The 18,714-nt window shown below is 47.8% G+C and overlaps 1 pseudogene across 1 annotated transcript; it reads right to left on the reverse strand.

Moving 5' to 3' along the window:
* Positions 1-15,111: 15,111 nt before the first annotated feature.
* On the reverse strand, positions 15,112-16,508 carry LOC309889503 (olfactory receptor 14J1-like; annotated as a pseudogene). Its single transcript has 2 exons — positions 15,731-16,508; positions 15,112-15,270 (listed from the first exon to the last, which is right to left on the reverse strand). The product of its transcript is annotated as an olfactory receptor 14J1-like (transcript).
* Between the last annotated feature and the right edge of the window lie 2,206 nt (positions 16,509-18,714).

Genomic DNA, 18,714 nt, shown 5'->3' on the forward strand with positions numbered 1-18,714 from the left:
AGTTCTGTCTGAATATGAGAGAACACTTCTTTACTGAGAGGGTGACAAAACACTGGAACAGGTTGCCCAGAGAGGTTGTGGAGTCTCCTTCGCTTGAGATATTCAAAATTTGCCTGGATGCCATCCTGCACAATGTGCTCTAGGTGATCCTGCTTGCAGGAAGATTAGACTAAACGATCTTCAGAGGTCCCTTCCAACCTCGGCCATTCTGTGATTCTTTGGTAAAAATCTCGCCCTTGCCTTCTCTTCTCCAGGCTGAACACTCCAGCTCTCTCAGCCTCTCCTCATCTGAAGACTCTCCAGTCCCTTAATGACCTTTGTGGCATTTACTGGACTTACTGCACTACATCCAGGTCTTTCATGCACAAAGGAAGCCCAGAACTGGACACTGCACACTGGGTTTGGTCTCAGCAGAGGTCAGTAGAGAGGAAGGACCAACTCCCTGAATGTACTGGCAAGGTTTGTAATAATGAAGCCCAAGGTGCTGGTGGCCTTCTTTGATGTAATTCCATATGGCTGGCACCTGTTCATCTTGTTGACCACCAGAAAACCCAGGTCCTTCTCTACCAACCTGATTTCTAGCTGGTTGGCCCCAAGCAATTTCTTTGTGCATAATGTTATTCCTGCAGGATCATTTCACTTTGTTGAATTTCATGCGATTCATCTTTGCCCAGTTCTCTAGCCTGCGAGGTCCCTCAGAATGACGGCAAAACCATCTTGTGTGTCGGCCACTGCTCTCAGATTCATATCATCTGCCAGCTTGCCCCATTGTACAAGTCATGAATAAACTTGTTAAATAATATTGGTCCAGTATTGACTCCCTGTTTGCACAGTACTGAACGACCTCCTGATGGAGTGTGTAAATCTGGCTACAACCCTCTGGACCCAGATGTTTATCAAAATTCCAGTCCATATCATCCACACAGGATCACAACATTAAAGAATGGCTGGAGTATGAATGGATAGGATAGGACCCAATATTGCCCTCACAGTGTCCTGCTTGTGACTGACTTCCAACTAGACTACATGCCACAGGACTTGGAGCCCGTCCGTGTGGGAACTTTCCAGTCCACCTCACTGCCTCCTCATTCTGACCAGACTTGATCAGCTTCTCTATCAGGATATTATGGGAAACATGTGAAAAGCCTTTCTGAAGACAAGGCAGACAGCATCTCCTCCTCTCCCCTCATTTACCAAGGCAGTCTTTTCATTGGAGAAGGTTATCCAGTAGTTAAGTCTCAACAAATACTTGATGGATCCATGCCGACCACTCCTGATCACTTTGTTATCCCCCATGTGCTTGGAAATGCTTTTCAGGATTAGCTGCTCCATCACTTTCCCAGGATCTGAGGAAAGGCTGTCTGGCCTCTAGTTCCCTGGGACCTCTGTCTTGCCTTTATGCAAGATAGGAGTCACATTTGCCTTCCTCAGTTGTGCTCTAGGCCTCTTTCTAAGGCTGTGCTCTGGGTTTCTGGGTATTGCTTGGAGTCTGGCACATGGAGAGCCATGGTGCTATGCAACTGTACACCCCATAAAGATTTGGCCAGCTCATAAAGAGGAAGGACGAAAGGGAAGTCCTAGCAGGTGTGGCCATGGGTCGACAGCAAAGACCTAAAGGCAGGATCGATCCAGCCCCTCTAACCTTCATTGCTCTCTGCTCCATTTAGATCTGAGGTGGAGATGTGCAATGTGCCAATACACGCATGTCCTGGGAACACAGTTACACTATTCAAGGTTTTGGGAAGGAATGTGTGCAAATTTGGATGAGAATTCATAGACAAGCCTAAAAATTCTGAAAATTAGCGCATTTCACTTGAAGATGGTTTCCATATTTGAAGCAATGGTATATTGATAAAATTCCATTCCAAAATATTGATAAATTCCATTTATTTTTTTTCCTTTTAATCAGGTCAGTTCCAGGCCCACAACCAGCTTGCTATGTGGGTGTATTATTTGGAGGTCTGTTGTGCCGCAGAAACTTCAAATCCATTGGGACCATCTGGTCACCTCTGACTCTGGAGCACACAGGCCAGCAGCAGTGACAGGACTGGGGACAGGGCCTGTGAGGTGACCTCTTCCTGAAGCAGCTGCCGTGTCAGCCCTTGCCTCCTGGCTAACATCTGTGCTTTTCAGCTCACACCTGCCAGCATCCCTGATAAGGCAGCAGAACACACCTGCTTGGCACACTGGTTGTGAGATGCCCTCTGTCTGAGAGCCTGACAGGCCCCATGCAGGAAGAGGCCTTGGGTGTGGGTTTTCACATCCCTTCTGCCTGAGCACATGGTTGGACAGCAATGGGCACACAACATCTACCTGAGAAGCTGGAAGGCCAGCAGCAGGTATATGGTTTGGAAGATCATGGTGAGGTTTCTTCTGTCTGGTCAGGCCATAGGTCTCCAGAAGGCTGACATCTCTGGACATCTGCTAAAAAAAGTGGTTTGTTGATGATAAAGCTTTCTCTGGTGCTGAGAAACAGCAGAATAGTGTCAAAACTGCTACGAAGTGCTGCTTGGAAGGTGAAGAGTGGGCATGAGGAGGAGGAAATGTCACTGAAAGGGTAGTGCTGTGGTGCCAGAGGTCACCCCTACAGAGTCAGTGGTCAACCCATGCCATTGTGTTTCAAAGATCTGCCACGGTGGGTGGGCAGACAGCAGTGAAAGTATGGAAATGCCAGGGTGAGAGCAATGTGGATAAGCAAGGTGGGTGCCTGCAGGAAAAAGTGGGAAGGGATAGGACAGTGCAGGGCAGCAACCCAGTGGGGAGGCCAGCAGGTGTCATAGCGTTGTCCTTCACACAGCATGACATACCCCACATCCCACTGCCCCAGGAAGAGCCCTGAGCCATGGGTGAGGGACAGGACCTCCCTGCTCAGGGGCTGGGGGACAGGGCTTGGCCTTTCTGCTTCACCAAACAAACCAAGGCCTTTACTCAGCATCAGTCTCCTGCCCAGTGCCTTTGCCTACCTGCAATCATGGCCTCCAATTGTCTGCTCTAACAAGTCCATGGGGAGGCTTTGTCAGTAATGACCCTCACTGGGGCCCATTAATACTCCTAGACACTTCAAAGTCTCCTTCTGACTTAAACTTCTGCAGTTACATCATTCTCCTTTCACTACCTGAGGTTCATGGACTAAGCACCAAATGCACCATGGGGCTCATTACAATTCATCCTTTTTTATCTGGTCTTCCAGACTTGTACAATTAATTAGTGAGTTTTCAAAAGTGTAGTTAAAGAGGAAGTTTTCAATGACCACTTTACAAAACAACGTTTTCATATGTAAGCTTATTTAACTTAGTAGTATTTACCAGTTGACATTGATCCAAAGTGTCTCCTAAGGAGGTCTGGATGGATAGGAGACGCATTCCCTTGAAGTCCTAGACTGTATGGACAACCTTGCTGCTCATCTCTCCATCCCCACCACTTCTCTCATCAGCCACTGTGACTTGCATCACTTTTAATTACACCAGACTTCTCCACTGAAGTCTGCAGGTGGATGTTACAGCTTCTTTGCACCAGCTGCTGCCTCCTTACCAGAGAAAAGTATATGCAAACAGTTTTTTCTTGTTATTTATGTGTGTGTCTTTGTTATTAATACTTAACAGAAAATACAGCAAAGAAACACATGTTAAAAAAAAATAGTAAAAAAAAAGTCCACAGCAGTGGGCCATATCCAAGTTGCACCATGCACAGGGGATAAGCGTACAAAAACATTTGATTCAAATAGATGGGAAATGGTAAATGAGAAATACAGCTACAAAGTTGTCTACATGGATGATGAGAGAGACTACTGAAATACAGGCAAGCTGAATTCCCCTCAAGTCCCAAGAAGCAACTCGATGTATGAGAAGGATCTGAATGACCAAAGAGCAAGTGGAGGGAAACTCTGCAGAACAATGGAAACTGCACGTGTCCAGATAGTCTGCTGGAAAGGTGACTTCTGATATGGTCTGTTTAATCAGGCCAGCTGGAAAAACCTGAAAGGCTAGTCCTGCCTGACCAACCTCATCTCCTTCTATGACCAGTGACCTGCCTGGGGGATGAGGGAAAGCCTGTTGACATAGTCTACCTAGACTTCAGCAAAGCCTTTGACACAGTCTCCCATAGTATTCTCCTGGAGAAGCTGGCAGCCCATGGTTTGGACAGGTACACTCTATGCTGGGTTAAAAGCTGTCTGGACGGCCAGGAGAGTAGTGGTGAAAAGAGTGAAATCCAGCTGGCGAGCAGTCACCAGTGGTGTTCCCCAGCAGTTGGTGTTGGGGCCTGTCCTCTTTAATATCTTTATTGATGATTTGGATACGGAAATTGAGTGCACCCTCAGTAAGTTTGCAGATGACACCAAGTTGGGGGGAAATGTCGAACTGCTGGAGTGTAGGAAGGCCCTGCAGGGGGACCTGGGCAGGTTGGATTGATGGGCAGAAGCCAGTGGGATGAGGTTCACCATGGCTAATTGCCAGGTCCTGCCCTTTGCTCAAAATAACCCTATGCAATGCTACAGGCTTAAAGCAGAGTGGCTCTGGTGAGGCCGCACCTCGAGTACTGTGTTCAGTTTTGGGCCCCTCACTTCCAGAAGGATATTGAGGTGCTGGAGCATGTCCAGAGAAGGGCTATAAACCTCGTGAAGGGCCTGGAAAACAAGTGCTATGAGGAGCAGGTGAGGGAACTTGGGTTGTTTAGTCTGGTGAAGAGGAGGCTCAGGGGAGACCTTGTTGTTCTCTACAGCTACCTGAAAGGAAGTGGTGGGGAGCTGAGGGTCAGCCTCTTCTCACAAGAAACTAGTGATAGGACTAGCGGGAAGGGCCTCAAATTGTACCGGGGGTGGGTATTAGGTTAGAAATTAGGAGATATTTCTTCTCAGAAATGTGAGGAATGTTTTAACAATTCGTGTCCATAAAGAACAATTCTGTTTGAAATGTTTGAATCCTGTCTGCCTCTGGGCCCTGCACTGGCAATTCAATGCTTGAACCACAGCTGCAGTGTGTCCCAGTCTCCCCCTCATTCCTCATTCTAGCCAATTTATCACTTCTTAAATTTATGAACCTGTTTGCTTTTGTTATTCCGGACTTCTATTTCTAACACTGCTATAGATGTGTCTGTGAATGGCTGGGGAAGAATGTTTTAATTACCCGTGTGTCTGGGAGTTTCAGAACAACTGATAACAACTAGTGACTGTTATGGGATACTATGTGGATCTTTGGTATCTGGTTAGGGGGGGGCCGAGAAAGAAGCTGAAAAGCGGCTGGGAGACAAGATTTGAAGAAGGTGTTTTGAAGAAGGTGTTCTGTAAACTTGGGATGGTGCCCAGTAAGTACAAAGGGGAAGAGGAAGACTGCGAGCCTTCAGCATGGAAGACCCCTAGAGACCCCCAGAAGAGACCCCAGAGGAGACCGCGCATGCTCCAGTAGGAGGGACTGCACCCCGGAAGCTAATTTTAATAATCTATTTTTTTAGAAGTAGTAATGAATATGTATTAGTCTAGGAGCATAAAAATCAGCTGCTTGATGTAACTGGTGTGCGTCCTGGTGGAGCGGAGACTCCTGGTGCACCCAGCGCTGTTTGCTTACCTCTATTCCTTTATATTCTTTCAATAAATCCTATTTTTTTATTTAATCCTAATTTGAATCCTGAGCCATTTATAACAATTTGGGGGCTCGTCCGGGATGGCTATAGTTCCTGAATTCTGATTTAATCTAGGAGGGGCGCCCCACCATTTGGTGGCTCCTGTTTGACTCAGATCGGGACTAATGCCATCCTGAACCTGAATAAAGGTAAGCAAAGAATTTGATTTTTTTTGAGCTCCCTTGCCAGCTGTGTTTTTGTGCCCGTAATTCTGCGCGCGAAGATCCGGACGAAGACGACAGGGTCGTTTGGATACCGTTCGGTTGGATTCCGGTGTCCGGAATCGAACCGGATGAAGACGACAGTCGTTTGGATACCGTCTGGTTCGATCCCAGACGAAGACGCTTGTGGATACCGTCCGGTTGGAATCTGGACGAAGACGACTGATTCGTAAGATACCGTCCGGTTGGGTAAAGGTACGGTTGCCCGTGTTTGTGTGTGAGAGTGTAACAGACTTCTAAAGTCAGCGTGGAGGTCTTTTTGTTTTCTCACCAGTTCTAATCTCCTGTCGGGGGGGGCTGGGCTGGTGAATGGAGTGATACGTGGGTGGGTGATAGGTCCTAAACGCCCTGCAAGACACTCTCACTGGGGGCAACCAAGGGCTGTGGGAATTGCCACTAGTAAAATTCCCGGATGGGTCAGATAAAATCGAAGACCAAGGACCAGAAAGGGAGCAAATTACCAGATATATGACCAAAAAGTCCATTATGAATAATGATTAGAAATTGGAACAATAGGGGCCCCAGAAAATTAAAGAGTAAATTGAAAATGATCCAGTATTATATGATAGAATGACCAAAAGAACCCTTAAGACCCCATGTATTTTGATCCACGGAGGACGGGGTCTGTCAGGCTTTAAACATTAATAGTAGAATAGCTGTGGATCCGGAAAAGAGCAAGCTGAAACAATGGAATTAGAAATTAGAGAGCAATTGATTAAGAATGAATATGTGCTGCATTTGTGCCTGTGCTGCACTTATACCACCAGATAACAGGAGCCTCTCGGACCCCGAGAACCAGATCAAAAACAACCTCATGGTTCAGATTTTAATCAAGGGGTGTGAGATAAGGAGGACTGTTCACAAAGGGACAGGTTAGGAATATGTATATGTATAGGAATGTTTATGTATATGTAACTCTTTACTAAAGCAATTTGCCATGTTAGGCGTGTACGACTTTGGTGGGACTACCCGCCCCGTGCTGCATGGAACTGAGTAAACATACCTACTTTACAATCTTACGGATTGTGGAGTCAGCTTTCTGTGAGTCATTTTGGTGAGCCAGGCAGGAGACACTCTGCTCGGCTGTGGGATCGGCTGCAGCGTGGACACCCCTAGGTGCACCCTGAGCGTTTTGCTCGGAGGGGACTCCACTCTCAGCTGCTCACCGCAGGAGCAAAGATCTCCTGAAACTGCAGACAAACGGTATGTTTTCGGCTGCTGGAGGGATACTAACTGGAGTGTTAATAATTGTATGTGTTTTTATGTATGTATTTTGTGTTGTATTTTGTGCTGAAATTTTGTATATTGTAATATTTGCATATTGTACGTATTTTGTGTTGAAAGTATTTGTGTAAGTGTAAGGGTTTGAAACAAAGTGTTACAAGTCACTTCACGAAGAACACAGTCAGAGACAATACTTATTTGGTTGGTTATCATTCTAAGTTATATTCCTGTGGTATGAATGAGATGTGCTGGAGGCCTCCGTGTGCGATTGTGCTGTGTGAGTGAGACGCAGCGTTGCTGCAAAGCGAGTGCAGAGTTCCGATCCGTGGTTCTGTACTCTCTGCAAGGGGAGTGGGCAGAGATGAACGAAGTGCTTGACAGACTGAAAAGAAGTGCTGTTTTATCCAAGTTTGAGTGGTGGTGCCTAATATATGGGCCCGGTGTATCTTGTGTATCTCGTGTATCCTATTTTTGCTCTTAAATGTTTTGACTGTGACAAGAAAAAGGCAGGAGCATGATCTGACTCTACTGGTGCTTTCGGCTGTGCTTCCTGCAACATACGAGGCCCGCACAGGCCGAGACCTGGACTCGCTGAGACCTGAACAGGCCGAGAGACCAGAGCGGCGCCGAGAGACTGGAGCGGCGCTGGGAGACCAGAGAAACTACGGAGGGACTACCGCTGGACGGAGAGAGCCCTGGGACGCTGCAGAGCCACGGACGGCTCTGAGAGACAAAGAATAGACCTGACAGAAGCTGCAAAACGCGGGGAAATTGAAGTAATTGCGGAACATCCGAGATCGAGTTGCTACGGGAGATCACAGGCGTCAGTGGACACCGGCAGTCGACTCTCACCGTGAGGCGAGTCGGCGCAGAGCAGAGGGGCGGACATCAGGACCCTGCAGCCTGTCTGACAGAACCATGGAGGCAGCGGCAGCAGCGGCTGTGCTGCTTCACTCTAGCATTCTTTTTATAAAAGGTTTATCTTGCAATGCAAAAAGGACTATTAGTCCCCAGATTGATGTTATAACCATTACTAATGACGACTTAGCTCTATTGCAGGGCAGGAGTGCAGAGACGCAGATTACACTGCCAAATGACCACCGGCAGGCTCTTTCACAAACCTAAGGTTGCAGCTGGCACTGCCTGCAGCCGTATAGCAGACGTTACACTCTCTTTCCTAACTAGTAATCATGTGTCTCATCCATTTGTGGTGAATGGTCAGTGGCAAAAAGAAAAGGAGGATGCCACTGACACTAACAGCATGGGTAATAGGAGTAGTATAAGTGACACAGGTGACGGTGCGGAGCGCTCTGCCTGCTGCTCACCTTCGCCCGACAATGTGACTTGTATCTACAAGAATGTATCTACAAGAAGTGGCGATGTGACAGAGATCCTTATTGTAAGGATGGAAGTGATGAAATTAACTGCCCTTCCTGGACCTGCAGGCCAGACCAGTTCAGATGTGAAGATGGGAACTGTGTCCATAGGAGTAGGCAGTGCAGTGGTCTGAGAGACTGTCTGGATGGCACTGATGAAACAATGTTATTCAGTGCTCTGGACCTGGCAAATTCAAGTGCAGAAGTGGAGAATGCATAGATATCAATAAAGTGTGTAACCAGCAGAGAGACTGCAAGGACTGGGGTGATGAGCCCCTGAAGGAATGCAACATAAATGAATGTGACTGTCCAGCTGAGTTTGAGTTTGTAAACAAGAGAAACTGTGGAGGTATTGATGAATGCCAAAACCCTGGTATCTGTAGTCAAATCTGTATCAACCTGAAATGTGGCTACAAATGTGAATGTAGCCGTGGCTATCAGATGAATCCTGCTACAGGAACCTGGAAAGGGCCATACGGCATAGCAAATTAGATAACTGTTATTTAACTTGTCAGAAGATAAAAAAGAAAGTGTTTCAACAAGCAGCCATGGGAGGGAAGAATCACTGAATCCCCGATGTGAGGGACTGTACCTTGTTTTACTGACTACTGAAACAGCTGTGAGAACTGCAGAAAGGGACCCACGCATCCAGAATAAAAGGACCAGTAACTACTGAAACTTGGAGGGTTGAGTCCGCTCCTGGGAAACTGAAACTCAAGCTAAGGGAGAACTAATATTCTGGCAACGAGGCTCTGCATGAATGAAGGATGCTAAATAAAGGGGACAAGCCTAAAGGGAGAAAACGGAGAAGGCAAGACCGGGGCAGGACCCTCCACTGCGGTGTGTATGGTCTACCGAGGGAGGCAACCCCTATGGGTATTGACTGCCGAGTGAGAGGGCCTCGACCGGACTTCTCCCACACTAAGATCAGGTTGTCCCGAGAAAATAACATAAAAAAAAACTTTTTTTTAAACCTATATAAAATTGTGATTCGTTTTACAGGAGCTGGATCACCCTGACAGGCCGAACGGTAACACAAGCCTGAAGTGACCCTGAAAGCGGGCCTAACTTCTTGACTGAAGGCGTTTGCCTATTATGATCCAGCTACGTGGGCAGAAGACAGATCCTGGGACTATAGGACCCCAGTATATATACTTAATAGAATTATTAGCTGTAATAGAAATAGTTATAAATGATGAGAACTGATTTAAATGAGTTATAAAGATGAGAACTGCTTTGTATCAAAATTGCCTAGCTTTGGATTATTTACTAGCACAAGAAGGAGAAGTCTGTGGAAAATTTAGCTTTAGTAATTGCTGTTTAAAGATTGATAAAAAGGGTGTTTCTTCCTAGTAACTGATAGAATGTTATGTTCTGGTTTAGGATGAGAAGAATGTTAATAATATGCTGGTGTTTTAATTGTTTTTAATTGTTACAGAGCAGTGCTTACACCAAGCCAAGGACCAAGCCAAATTCAGCTTCTCACTGTCTTGTCAGCAGGCAGGCTGGGAGGAGGGCCGTACTGCTCGGGGTTAGGTTGGGCATCGGACAGCAGGTGGTGAGCAATTGCATTGTGCATCACTTGTTTTGTACACATTATTACTAGTAGTACTATTATCATCATTATTGTTATTATTGTTATTGTTATTATTTTCTTGTTTTTATCTCAACTCACAGGCTTCACTTTCCCATTTCTCTCTCCCATCCCAGAGAAGGAAGGGGGGGAGGTGAGCGAGCAAACACAAACCTGGAAGGATATGGAATGGGATTTATTTTCATGGCTGCCTGGTGGACCATGGGTTAAAAGAGTGTTATTTTTATTGTCATGTGGTGTAATTATGTTATTGTATATACCTTGTATGATACCTTGTCTTACATTATTAATACACCGGGTGATAAATAGTACATTTGTAATAACTTCATTAAAAAGGGAAGGGGATATGTCAATTATGATGTTTAAGAATTGGACCCTCCAAGAACAAACTGATGAAATCCAATTATTAATAACAGAAGAGACACGAATTGGGGATATTGAAAAGAAGATAAGGGATTGTGAGGAATGTTTTAACAATTCGTGTCCATAAAGAACAATTCTGTTTGAAATGTTTGAATCCTGTCTGCCTCTGGGCCCTGCACTGGCAATTCAATGCTTGAACCACAGCTGCAGTGTGTCCCAGTCTCCCCCTCATTCCTCATTCTAGCCAATTTATCACTTCTTAAATTTATGAACCTGTTTGCTTTTGTTATTCCGGACTTCTATTTCTAACACTGCTATAGATGTGTCTGTGAATGGCTGGGGAAGAATGTTTTAATTACCCGTGTGTCTGGGAGTTTCAGAACAACTGATAACAACTAGTGACTGTTATGGGATACTATGTGGATCTTTGGTATCTGGTTAGGGGGGGGCCGAGAAAGAAGCTGAAAAGCGGCTGGGAGACAAGATTTGAAGAAGGTGTTTTGAAGAAGGTGTTCTGTAAACTTGGGATGGTGCCCAGTAAGTACAAAGGGGAAGAGGAAGACTGCGAGCCTTCAGCATGGAAGACCCCTAGAGACCCCCAGAAGAGACCCCAGAGGAGACCGCGCATGCTCCAGTAGGAGGGACTGCACCCCGGAAGCTAATTTTAATAATCTATTTTTTTAGAAGTAGTAATGAATATGTATTAGTCTAGGAGCATAAAAATCAGCTGCTTGATGTAACTGGTGTGCGTCCTGGTGGAGCGGAGACTCCCGGTGCACCCAGCGCTGTTTGCTTACCTCTATTCCTTTATATTCTTTCAATAAATCCTATTTTTTTATTTAATCCTAATTTGAATCCTGAGCCATTTATAACAGAAAGAGTAGTCAGACATTGGGATGGGTTGCCCAGGGAAGTGGTGGAGTCACTGTCCCTGGGGGTGTTTAAGGAAAAGTTGGACATGGTGCTTAAGAGCATGGTTTAGTGGGTGACATTGGCAGTAGGGCAACGGTTGGACCAGCTGATCTTGGAGGTATTTTCCAACGTTAACTTATGATTCTATGATTCTCTGATGGGGAAGATGAAATGCAGTGCTCAAGAGACAGAGTTCTGGCAATGCCAAGGGAAGATTTTTGTCCTGCTGTAATAGACATCATTAAATATGATCATTTTGATTTCATGGGATACCTCAAATATTGTATTAGAAGTGTTCAATCATTTCAGCTGATTGCAGTGTGCTGATTGAAGTGAAATTTTTGAAATTCTTAAAAAAAAATGTAGGCAATCTTCAGGCTTACACCAATAAAATGACAGTTTTCTGTTGTGCATGGAGCCCTGATGTCACAAAACCCTCCCTTGCTGATGGGCAAAGGAGCAGGGGCACCTTACAGAGGAGTTGTGGTTGAGGAGCCAGGGCAGGCATCCCTTGTCCTGAGATGAGGGCCAGCAGCATGAAGGGCTCCTGGAGAGTGACCATTACTTCCACCCTTACTGCCATGTTCTCAGGTCTCCTGCAGCTCTCCTCGAAAGGTAAGGATGTCAGGAGCTCCTTCTGAAGGAGTGACACAGGGGCTGTCAGCTGTCCAAAGGTGCAAGTCCTGGGCTGTGGGGGAGGCTGGACAGGGCTGGTGGCTACTGTGGGAGCCCAGCCTGAGAGTCCCGCTGGACTTAGGGAACAATGCGACAGTCAGGATTCCTGGGTCCTCATGCTAGGGCTGCCCTGAGCCCTAGTGCTCATCTGGGCATGGCTCAATGTCTCCTCATGATGGGGGACAAATCAGGGCCAGGTTTCCCTGGGAGCTGGTGCCTCTTTGGGATCTGGATCTTGGTGGAAAGTTGTTTAGTGTCTCAGAGACTGGTGTGGCCTGCAGCTCCCACAGGCCTCTCAGGAGTGTGCCAGAAACCCTTCCCCTTGTACTGTTCTCCTTCAGGGGACCTCTGTTCCTTGGGTGATGAGACACTGGAGAGCAGCCCTGCAGAGAAGGATCTGGGGGTTTTTGTTGATAGCAAGCTGAATATGAGCCAGCAGTATGCCCTGGCAGCCTGGAAGGCCAAACACATCCTGGGGTGCATCAAGCACGGCATTGCTAGTCAGTCGAGGGAGGTGATTGTCCCGCTCTACCTTGCACTGTTGGGGCCTCACCTTGAGTACTGTGCGCAGTTCTGGGCACCACAGTACAGAAAGGATATGAAACTATTGGAGAGTGTCCAGAGAAGGGCTACAAAGATGGTGAAGGGCCTAGAGGGGACGATGTATGAGGAGCAGCTGAGGTCACTTGATCTGTTCAGCCTGGAAAAGGGGAGGCTTAGGGGAGACCTCGTCATGGTCTACAGCTCCCTCACGAGGGGGAGTGGAAGGGCAGGCACCCCTCTATTCTCTTTAGTGACCAGTGATAGGACCAGAGGGAATGGTGTCAAGCTGTGACAGGTGAGGTTCAGGCTGGATATCAGGAAGAGGTTCTTCACTGAGAGGTAGTTACACACTGGAACAGGCTCCCCAGATACAGAATCACGGCACCAAGCCTGTTGGAGTTTAAGAAGCAATTGGACTGTGCACTTAGTCACATGGTCTAAAATTTTGGGCAGACCTGTGTGGTGCCAGGAGCTGGACTCTATGATCCTTATGAGTCCTGTCCAACTTGGGATATACTATGATTCTATGAATTTTGCACCAACTCCCGCCTCCTTTCCTCATACATCTGGCTGCACATAGCTTTTTGTTGTTATTTTTGTGAGTGGGTGTCTTTTTTTTTTTTTAATATTTACTAAAAAGTATATTAAAAAGAAACAAACACCAACAAAAATTAAAAAATAAAAGAAGCAACCAAACAAAAACCACAGTCCACAACTGTGAGTCAACTCTAACTTGCCTCCAGTGAGGTGCACCATCCACCATTGATGACTGTACAAGAAATTTTTGACACAGAGAGATAGGAAATGGTAAAAGAGAAATACAGAGTTGGCTACAGGGATGATGAGAGGGACTACTGAAATACAGGCAAATTCAACCTCCCCGAAATCCCTAGGAGCAACTGGGTATATGAGAAGTATCTGAATGACCAAAGAGCAAGAGCAAGTGGAGGAGAACTCTGCAGAAGAGCGGAAAATACGCATGACCACAAACTCTGCTGGAAAGATGATTTTCGGCATGGTCTGTTTCATACGGTCAGGTGGAAATACCTCAAAGACTGAGGAGATGAAGTGCAGTGCATAAGAGAAATTCTGGCAATGGAAGTACAGGGGAAGATATATATACATATATATATATATACATACATATCTGTATTACCTGCCTTTCTTGGTGGGAATATTCACATCTTTCTGTCTGTACAGTGAAATATATTTGTATAGCTACAGCTGTAACTACAGCTATATGTGCAAGTAAAGGTAAATGTATTTGCAGATTTACACGTGTACACATAGATAACTGGGAGAGAGACAGGAAAGTGGCTGGGATTCTAGGATTTTACATCACCTGAACTATCAGGAAACCAACCCAGCAGTGCTGGGAGCTGGGGAGACGGGAGATGTGGAGGAAGGTCCCAGTGACATGGCTGGGAGGTGGGTTGTGATGCCATTCCTACTGCAGTGACCTGACTGCCTGGTGGCAGGCAGGCAGAGATGGTGATGTCATCAAGTGCATCACAAACCCCACGGGACACCGGGGGCAGTTCAGGCAGGGGACAGCTCTGTCAAGCCACCATGGCTGGGGTGCTGCTGCTGAGGTCACCTCCTCACAACACTGCAATGGGCCAGGAGCAGGCAGGCCTCAGGAGGCCATCAAGAGCAGCAGCTGTGGAAGCTGCAGGCAGATGCCTGGGCCCTGGGGAGGGCTGCCCTGCAGTGATGCCAGCTGGACATGGGGTGGGAGCCTATGGGACAAGGCATGGGAAAGTGCTGGATATGACAGAGCACAGTGTGAGAAGGGAGAGAGTACAGGCAGGGCTGTGAGGGACAGCAGCATCTCACGTGCCTTTGGTGGGCAGAGATATGAGCAATGGCCAAACACCCATTCCAGCCTTTCCCAGCTTCCCCCCAACTCTCCCAACTCCCTGCTCTCTGCCCACCTCCCTGCCCTCTGCCCAGCCCAGCCCAGCAGCCCAGGCTGGGGTGACCCTAAGACAGTGCCCACTGCAGCTTGCTGCAGGGCTCTGGGCACTGCCACCACAGCTCCAGCCCCTCTGAAGGCCACAGCAGCTCCTGGGGGCACAGAGGGCTCCGCCTCACAGAGGGGAACATCCAAAGCAGAAGCATACAGAGGTCAGTGTCCCCTGTTGTGTCCCCTGCTCTCCTCAACAGCAGATCCCCAAGAGGCCTGCAGACCCTCCGTGCTATCCCTGGGGGTCCTCAGGAATTCCCTGCTGCCCCAGGGCCAGGTCAGCCTGCCCCAATCTGCGGCAGCCAGAAAGGGGTTTGCTTCCTGATCAGCTGAGAGTGGGTCTCAGACAAAAAAGTTGCTGTAGGTTCATTTATTTCATTTAAATACACAGACAGTCTAGCTCCTCATTTATGCAAAGCCTCAGGGTCACAAAACATATGTTGGTACGAGGGGATGAAGAACAGCATTTATTTGTGGAAAATAATATCACAAGGGGAAAATGAAAACCAGGATAAAATCCCTCCAGAAGTTAAGCTTGTCCTATCATCACATAAACTGTAATTTATCTGAGGAAGAAGAAAAGAAGCAGTTTATAGCTGCAGAAAGGTCCAGTGAGTTTCCTCAGCACATCCTTAAATATCTCAATGAAATCACTTTCCTAATGGCATTCTTCAGCTCCTGGTTCCTCATGCTGTAGATGAGGGGGTTCACTGCTGGAGGAACTACTGAGTACAGAACTGCCATCACCAGGTTCAGGGAAGGTGAGGAGATGGAGGGGGGCTTGAGCGGGTCCAGAGAAAGGCAACAAAGCTGGTGAGGGGCCTGGAGAACAAGTCCTACGAGGAGCGGCTGAGGGAGCTGGGCTTGTTCAGCCTGGAGAAAAGGAGGCTCGGGGCGACCTTATTGCTCTTTACAGATACCTTAAAGGAGGCTGTAGTGAGGTGGGGGTTGGTCTGTTATTCCACATGCCTGGGGACAGGACGAAGGGGAATGGGCTAAAGTTGCGCCAGGGGAGATTTAGGTTGGATGTTAGGAAGAACTTCTTTACCGAAAGGGTTGTTAGACATTGGAACAGGCTGCCCAGGGAAGTGGTGGAGTCACCATCCCTGGAAGTCTTTAAGAGACATTTAGATGTAGAGCTTAGGGATATGGTTTAGTGGGGACTGTTTGTGTTAGGTCAGAGGTTGGACTCGATGATCTTGAGGTCTCTTCCAACCTAGAAATTCTGTGATTCTGTGATTCTGTGATTCAGGCAGGCAAACATGCCTGTGCTGAGAAACAGGAAGACCACGACCAGGTGAGGGAGGCACGTGGAAAAGGCTTTGTGTCGTCCATGCTCAGAAGGCATCCTCAACACAGCCCTGAAGATCTGCACATAGGAGAAAAGAATGAAAACAAAACACCCCAGAAAGAGAAAAACACTAAATGTGAGAAGCTCAATTTCCCTGAGGTAAGAGTCTGAGCAGGAAAGCTTGAGGACTGAGGGGATTTCACAGAAGAACTGGTCCATGGCATTACCTTGGCAGTGGGGCAGGGAAAATGTATTGGCAGTGTGAAGCAGAGCATTGAGAACCCCACTGCCCCAGGCAGCTGCTGCCATCTGGGCACAAGCTCTGCTGCCCAGGAGGGTCCCGTAGTGCAGGGGCTTGCAGATGGCAACGTAGCGGTCGTAGGACATGATGGTGAGAATTGTCTGCAGAAAACAAGAAGAGGAAAAAAAAGAACTGTATGGCACATCCTGTGTAGGAGATGGCCCTGGTGTCCCAGAGGGAATTGGCCATGGCTTTGGGGACAGTGGTGGAGATGCAGCCCAGGTCAATCACAGAGAGGTTGAGGAGGAAGAAGTACATGGGGGTGTGGAGGCGGTGGTCGCAGGCTACGGCGGTGAGGATGAGGCCGTTGCCCAGGAGGGCAGCCAGGTAGATGCCCAGGAAGAGCGCGAAGTGCAGGAGCTGCAGCTCCCGTGTGTCTGCAAATGGCAGGAGGAGGAACTCGGTGATGGAGCTGCTGTTGGACATTTGATGTCTCTTGACCTTGAGGCCGGTCTAAAAGGAAATAAAAACAACATTTGTGTAGACATAATATATAAAGGAACTTTTCATCATTGTTGCAGAAATTCACTCAAGTGCAGGGCTTGGTGCATAATGTTTTGTGTATTTTTTTGTACTTGTCCTACACACCTGAGAAGTCCTTAAAGGTAGAAATCGTTGGTGTACTGCCCACCAAGTGAAATCTTGGGGGTCCTGCAAGGCAAAGGGACTGTCCCTCAGGGCAGACTGAAGGTGTATCAATCAGTCCTGGTCTCAGCTGCCCCGTGCAGGCACCTCGGGAGGTTGGTCACACTTAGGTGTTCCTCTGAATAGACCCTTAATGCTACTGAGAGCGGAGGAATCCAGGTTCAAAGTGCGTATCTCCAAACCCCTCACCCAACTCATCATATCTGAGGAGGATCTCAGCACTCTGCTTTTCCCCAGGGACACACAGGGATCACAGCAGCTGCCCATATACAACCGTTCAGCAGCATTTGTATGACCTCAGGACTGACGTCTCTTCTCCATGGCGCTGCTAGATAACACAGAGCTGCTAGGGCAGAGTTTTGCCCTTCTGCATGGCAGCCTGCAGCCCAGCAGAAGCCCCACGTAAAGAGTCAAACGTCGTCAGATGTGATGTCCTGAACAGAGAGCCAGCTCATTCCCAGCCACACAAACATTTCCCAGAGGCCCAAAAGTTTGGAAGAAACATCGATGCTTTTTTCATGGACATACCTGAGTGACAGGAACATCATCAGTGTTTGAGCTGCACCTGAATTCTCATCCCCAAAACCGCAGTGAGTACAAAGCAGCTAATAAAATTTCAATGACATTATGGCTGGAGATCTATGCTCGATGAGAAAGGAGACCAGGAGATTGCTAAGAGGAAGGTGTCTGCACTGCAGGGATGGCAGGGAGGTGCCCAAATCCCCCCTCCCATCTTGCTGCTGGGAGCAGCTCCCTCCCACCCTCTGACCGTGGCTGTACTGCCTGCAGCTGTCCCTTCCTGCAGCTGATTCCCTGTCCCCACGCCTCCTGTCTGCAGCTCACAGCCCCCATCCCACCCGCTGGGTGCTCAGCTCTGCCCTGCAGACACCTCCTGGCAGCAGGGCTCTGCCCAGGGGCAGCTCGCTGGGGGCACGTCCTAGAGCCCAGGTCACACCGACCCTACTGAAACTGCACGTGTGGTGGTGGAGCTTTCTAGTGGCTGAAGGGCAGGAAAGAGACTTGCTGGGTTGCTTGTAACCTTCCATGGGATGAATTAGGAGTGTCAGACTCATCTTGGAAATAACGGTATTTATTTCTATTTCCACTGAGCCACATAAGACAAAATTGAAAGGTCACGAGTCTCAGGAAAGCTGAGACTGACGCTGAAATCCCTTCCCTTAACACAGCTCTTGCTAAGTCCCCTTTTATACACCCAGTTGTGCTGTGTGTCTGTGAGCAGGCTGCCCTAGACAGCAGCCTCCCACCAGCAGCAGGACCCTGCCCTGCCGGGGGGGCTCCTTCCACCCGCAGCTTCTCCCCTGTGGTGGTTTTACCGTGCTGGGCAGCTAAACCCCACAACCGCTCTCTCACTCCCCCTCCTTTAGATGAGGAGGGGGAGAAATAAAGCAAAGAACAACTCACGGGTTGAGATAAGGATAATTTAATTAAAGGGAAATAATTATAATAATTAAATAAAGACTACCATGAACTAAACAATTTAACTAAGGGGAAATAAAAGGGAAAGGGGAAAAAAGGGAGGAAAACAAACAAACAAAATAAATGAAAGCTATATGGAAGTGCAGAGGAAAGAAATTACTCTCTACTTCCCACAAATGAGCGATGATTGACCACGTCCTTGAAGCAAGGCCTCAACGCACGCAGCCGGTGTTCGAGAGGAGGACCGACGTCTTCTCAACGAGAGCCCACCCCTCCCCTCTTCTTCCTGTTTCCACCTTTTATTGCTGAGTGTGACACCACATGGTATGGAATATCCCTTTGATTGGTTTAGGTCAGCTGCCCTAGTGATGTTTCTCTCCTCACTTTTTGCCCACCCCCTAGGAGGGTTAGAGAAAGGCCCAATGCTGTGCCACTGCTGTTCTAGCTACAAGTACAGAGTACGGCTGCTGCCGGGAAAGTTAACATTCCAGCCAGACCCAGTACAAGGGCTGGGGGCCAGGGCTGGGGACCGGACTAGGACAGGGGATCA

This window comes from Aythya marila (assembly GCF_965140915.1).
Source record: "Aythya marila genome assembly, chromosome: W".
NCBI lineage: Eukaryota > Metazoa > Chordata > Aves > Anseriformes > Anatidae > Aythya > Aythya marila.